Consider the following 6,036-nt stretch of genomic DNA (forward strand, 5'->3'; position numbering starts at 1 on the left):
AGTTCTGATAATTCGCTGTGAACCCACTATTTCCTAAGAATGTGTCGATTAATGTAGACTGACGTTGTTCTAATCACTTCGTTTAATAATAAAGAATGTAGTGTAGCGCACAGACTTTATAATCATTGTGAAATTTCTGTTTATTTTGCTGCACCGGCAGTTATAGGGTTAATGCGGGAGAGACGAGCGAGTTAGTTAGGCTGGTGCGCCTGCGATACAGCTGTTCTGCGTTCTGATTAAAAGTTAATACACAGAGCGTCTTTTGTCTGTCGTTCTTCAAACATTACAGTAGACACATTTTGGTTTACAAACTGTATTGTTTCATCAGTTAGTCACGTTAGCACTCGGCTAATGTATCCACCATTATTCTTGTTACACTGTAAAATGTCCAATATCATTTCATGTCAATTACCCATACCAAAGTACTACAGTACTCATCTGATGCCATCCCTACACCGATATCACCTTTTTGTAAGGCCACATAGTAAACTTGTAGAGATGGTTTTCAAAAGCAGATAGACTATTGGTTGTCATGTAGTCAGCCAAGGGCTCTTCCTCTTCAAACGTGCGACTCTGTTTGTGTTTTCATTGGATAATGACACCAGAAGCTCTGGCAACAGTAACAATATCAAAAACAACCTACGAACCTGCCGAATTCACACTTATCAACCTCCAGAGAGAAAGAGAGAGTGCTATGGATCCAGTGTGAAATACTGTGAAGATAACAAGAGAAAACTGTGCCAAGGACAGAGAGGGATGGGACAGGATAGGACAGGAAAGAGTGATTGATAGGTGAGAGCAGAAAGCCTGATAAAAGGCTAGGTGTGGAGAGGAGACACGAGCGATGAGAGATGAGCGGTAGAGGGAGGAGAGCAAACATGAGAGAGAGGTGGAGAGACAGATTACATCCCAGGAGCTCCGCTGATAGGTAACAGCACTTGTAATAAGGCAGGATTGCTATAAGAAGCAGATGGCACTGTGGCAGAGAGAGACAGAGATATGGGCTTAACAGAAAATGATAATATCATGGAATCACTGATAGCTCTCGTTTCTCTCTCACCGCTGTCTGCACTACACTGTCCTGGACATCACAACTAGCTCAGACCATAGCTTTAGGGGGAAAACAACATTTAAGTTGTTGCCCTATTAATTTTACCTTGAGAAAAAAATAGAAATAAAAAGCCAAGAACACAACACTTGCAACACAACACTAAAAGAGCTTTAAATTGCATTAAAATATTTGGTCACACTTTATTTTAAGGTTCAATTCTCACTATTAACAAACCATTAACTTTGACTTTTGCCTCAATAAACATATAATAGTTAGTAAGGTAGTTTTTAAGTTTAGGTATTGGGTAGGGTTAGGGATGTAGAATATGGTCATACAGAATATGTGCTTTATAAGTACTAATAAACAACCAATATGTTAATAGGCATGCTAAAGCACTAAAAGTAATAATTGGTCCCTGCACTAAAGTGTTACCAAATATTTTATACTACAATAAGGTCAAATAAAGTTACTTTTTGACTTTCAATTATTATTTTTCATATCTAAATTATAAACAAAACTTTCCCCCAAATTTACATATACCTTTCAAAGATTTTGGGGTCAGTAAGTTTAAAAAATATATATTTTTACTTCAGTCTTCAGTGTCACATGATCCTTCAGAAATTATTCTAATATGCTGATTTGGTGCTTAAGAAACATTTATCATTATTATCAGTGTTCAGAACAGTGGTGCTGCTTAATATTTTTATGGAAACAATGATACATACGTTCTACATTCTAATTCTAATAGAAAGTTTAAAAGAACAGCATTTTTTAAAAATATAAATCTTTTATAACAATTCAAAATACTTTAATATCACTGTTGTGATAAAACATTTTAAAAAATCTAACTAAACTTTTCAATAGTAATGTAGGTCAACCAAGATTTCAGTTATATAAATCTTTATGAACTTTTTAATATTTCTAAATAGAACATGACAAATAATTTACAAAGTGACAAATGATATATTCATAAAGCAAAACCATGCATTATTCAGTCAATACAGCAATCTATACTACATCATGGGCTGTGGCATTAAATAGATGATAGAGATGAGCAGCATCACGCTTCTCCTTCAGTAGAGCAAGACTGCTGGATGTCCTCAGGAGCTGCCTGTGGCTGTCATATTTCAACAGCTCCATACGAACCCTAATAACCATCCACTGGGAGAACATCATAAGACCCACACAACCCTGTCCAAAGGGTCCCTCCCACACACACACATCAGCTCCTTTGTTGTTCTTTGTGAATGAAGAAGAGATCAAAGCAGCGGATCTCTACGTGAAGGTGCCCCAACCTCCGTCAGAACCACTTGGCTGGTAATGGGCTTTCATCGGGGGGGTGATGAGGTGAGAGCAGGATAGGACAGATGGGGGAGAAAGGGGGATAAGGAATTAGGAACACGAGGGGGGCGGCAATTGATCAGCTGTCATCTCCGCTTACAGTACACTGGTGCACATTTCACAGGAAAATATCCGATCCAACTGGGTAAGATGCACACCGGGCACAATCATCTCCTCCATTTCAAAGTGGAACCATTTGAATGAGACCGCAGCCCACAGCTCTAGCAACAGGATACAAGAACTTTCAACAAAAGCCTCCATTTAGAAAACCCAACATGCATTACAAAAAAATGTAGTGATGACATTAATGAGTTATGAATGAAAATATAAAATCAAAACCATAATGTAAACCTCATATCAGATTTTTCAACCCATAATGAGATGGTAAAATCCTGTTTTATTGTCGTTCTCTGGTGCCGTTCAGTATAATTATTCCAAACATTCATCACGCATGAACAATGGCAGTCCAATGCCCCACATACTTTGCAACATAACTGTCTCCTCCTGCTGATAACAAACCCATATTCTGTCAGCTCACATACCAGACCGATGCTTAGCATTCTGCAGTGAAATAAATGTGAACCTTGCCTCAAACTATTTAGGTACAGATAGTCTGAGGCAAACGATGTCCTAGTAGGACAAGACAATGATTTAAACAGATTAATTTTTATTGGATAGTTCACTCAAAAATAAACCTTCTGTCATCATTTGCACATGCTTATTCTTCATCTGCATTGTCAGGGAAAAAAAAGATAAAATTGTAACTTTAGGGCCAACAGCTTGTCACTGAGGCAGTATCCTTGAAGGGGCAACTTTTGTACCTTATTAGTACCTTAGAATAGTACTAATATGAACCTTTATGGGTAAATAAAAAGAAAATACAAAGATCCCCCTTTAAGGGTACTGACCTCCATCTGATGGACACTTTACAATCCCATGAGGCCATGGGAGAGGAGTTATGACTGGCAGTGAAGTGAAGCAACAGACGCTGGTGCCAACATTACAAATGTAGCACTTCTAGATTACATTTTATTAGTGCTGTCAAACAATTAATCACATCCAAAATAAAAGTTTTTGTTTACATAATATATAAGTGTGTGTACTGTGTATATTTATATAAATACACACACATACCGTATATATTTAGAAAATATTTACATGTATATATTTATATAATTTATATTATATATAAATCTATTTAATATATAAACATAACATATTTTTCTGAAATGTATACATGCATGTGTGTGTATTTATATATACATAATAAATATACACAGCACACACACATATATTATGTAAACAAAAACGTTTATTTTGGATTTTTATTTAATCGTTTGACAGCACTACATTTTATACTACACACACTCATACTATACACTATACAGAACATAACTTCTGAACAGTTGTGAAGTAATTACTTATTGAAAAGAAGTGCCTAGATGCAGCCAAGCTGTTGTACACCTACATTTCTTTTGCACAACTTTTGACATGATTTCGTCCATAAAATACAAAAGGGGAAATGTCGCAGAATGTCCAAGCTGCTCTTTTCCATACAATGATAGTGGATGGTAATCAGACAGCTAAGGCCACTGCAATAAATAACTTTTCATAAAACACAAGGCTGAGTAAATTATGACAGAGTTTTATTTTATTTCTTTAAATTACACGCCTACAAAAATCTTCAGATCATCAGATTCCCACCCAACCTTTCTGCTCTACAGAGATGATGTTATCCTCTGATGAATACTATGCAAACCTGCAGGCGTCACATCAATTTATTTTCCAATTTCCTGTCCGCTGAGATACCCTCTCTCTTTCTATCTCTCTACTGTCCCACTAGATGAAATATTGAGGGCTTTTTCTGCAGAGGAGCAAACTGGCCCTATTTTACCCCATGTGAGCCAGACACTAAGGCGATCGTCTTGAACATCCAGCTCAAGTTCTGTAGTGCTCTGTGGCCCCACAACAACGCACAATAAATCAACGAAGCATTTCATTAGAGCAGACGGCTACATCTCCAGCGAGCCGGTGCCCTGTGTATTGTAAAGGTGCACGGCGGCGGACCAGGTCAGGCTAAAAACTAGAATGCCGGTGTTGTCACAACTAAACAGCCTGACCCCTTACTCCTTTCCTCACGTCAAGGGGTCAGTGAGGCATGACAACCACACACAACAGAAGGATCGTGTGACAGCGCAGCGAGTATAAATGTATTCAGCTCTTCTCTCCCTCCCTCCAGAGGTCTAGCTTCCGCTTCAGATCTGTCTAATGTCATGAGCAGAAGTAAAGTGAAAGTGAAAGTGACGTGACATGTGGCCAAGTATGGTGACCCATACTAGGAATTAGTGCTCTGCATTTAACCCATCCTAAGTGCACACACACTCTGCCGGTACGAGACTCAAACCCGCAACCTTTGGGTTACGAGTCCGACTCTCTAACCATTAGGCCACGACTTCCCCATGCAAATGATATTCACAGTGTTCCCTTGTACTGTTCAGCGAGCCTGCTCTGCATATTCCAAACTGGAAATCTCCTCAGGTGGGATTTCACTCAAAAACCATGAGAAATTTCACACATAATAAATAAACTGCATTCTTTTTATTTATTAAAACACTAATTAGAAAAAGATGCAATCTAGTGTATCCACTGATCTAAATTATATCCTGACAGAAAACATATGTTCATTCATTTCTCCACAAATCATCCCATTCAACAAGCACAAAATAAGAGCTTTTTAAAGCATAAACCAGTGAAAATCCTCCCCAATCTCCTTCTAGAGTTCCATACCTCTTTCTCATGCAGAAACGTCAGGTAGGGGACGAGAAGGCAGAGCGTGTCAGCAGAATCAGCAGTGCGCACGCAGCGGTCTATTCCACTCTGATGTGATGGCAGCATGTGAGCTGCTTTAGCTCTCTCAGCTATTGTTACAGCCGCCAGCTCCGCACTGAGTATGCTCCGAACACCGATCCACTCACCGTTGGCATGGGAACCACTCAAGCACAGACCTCACTAAAAAGGACCTCCCTGATATACACTCTCTCTTTCCCCCCACCTGTCCTCTCGAGGGGGTTTTCCTTGTTTTTGTGTCTGTAACCCTGTGAACCAAAGCAAAGCTTTACAGACCAGAATAAATTGATGTAAAACATCCACTCATGAAGTTAACGGAGCTAAATAAGGCAGTTGTAACTGTAGCTCTAGCATCATTTTCTCAGCCATTGTCTTCTGCCTTGAGTTTGATACAATGAAATTCAGTTTAATCCAAATTGTGATGTTATGAAAAAAAAAATTATTTGACACAATCAGAATGTGACCTTAAAAGATTGCTTATCTAAATGAGTCGATACTCTGAATGTCCAAAAACCAACTAGTGAATTAGCAAGGTTAACAAGTTTGTTTAGGTGTTAATGTTGTTTATCTATTTTAAAATAATTATAAAATAAAACAAAACAAATGAAAATCTAAATAAAAAAAACGATTTCTTATATTTAATTAAATAATAAACGAAATAAACAAATAAAAAGAAACAAAACATAATAAAACACATTTAAAAATAATAAAAAAATAAATAACAATAAAAGCTAAATAAATAGTTTATCTGGGTTTTTATTTTTATATTTATTTATTTATTTTAAAATATCTAAAAT

At 37.4% G+C, this 6,036-nt stretch overlaps 1 protein-coding gene across 1 annotated transcript in view; it reads right to left on the minus strand.

The window, feature by feature from the left end:
* The window catches only part of arhgef49 (Rho guanine nucleotide exchange factor 49), a 30,406-nt gene extending 25,108 nt beyond the window's left edge, over positions 1-5,298 (minus strand). The window contains exon 1 of the mRNA XM_016479248.1: positions 5,180-5,298. The gene's annotated coding sequence lies outside the window, so the exon portion shown is untranslated. The remainder of the gene's footprint in view (positions 1-5,179) is intronic.
* Positions 5,299-6,036: the final 738 nt, after the last annotated feature.

This window comes from Sinocyclocheilus anshuiensis, unplaced genomic scaffold (assembly GCF_001515605.1).
Source record: "Sinocyclocheilus anshuiensis isolate Anshui unplaced genomic scaffold, SAMN03320099.WGS_v1.1 scaffold277, whole genome shotgun sequence".
Taxonomy (NCBI): Eukaryota; Metazoa; Chordata; class Actinopteri; order Cypriniformes; family Cyprinidae; genus Sinocyclocheilus; species Sinocyclocheilus anshuiensis.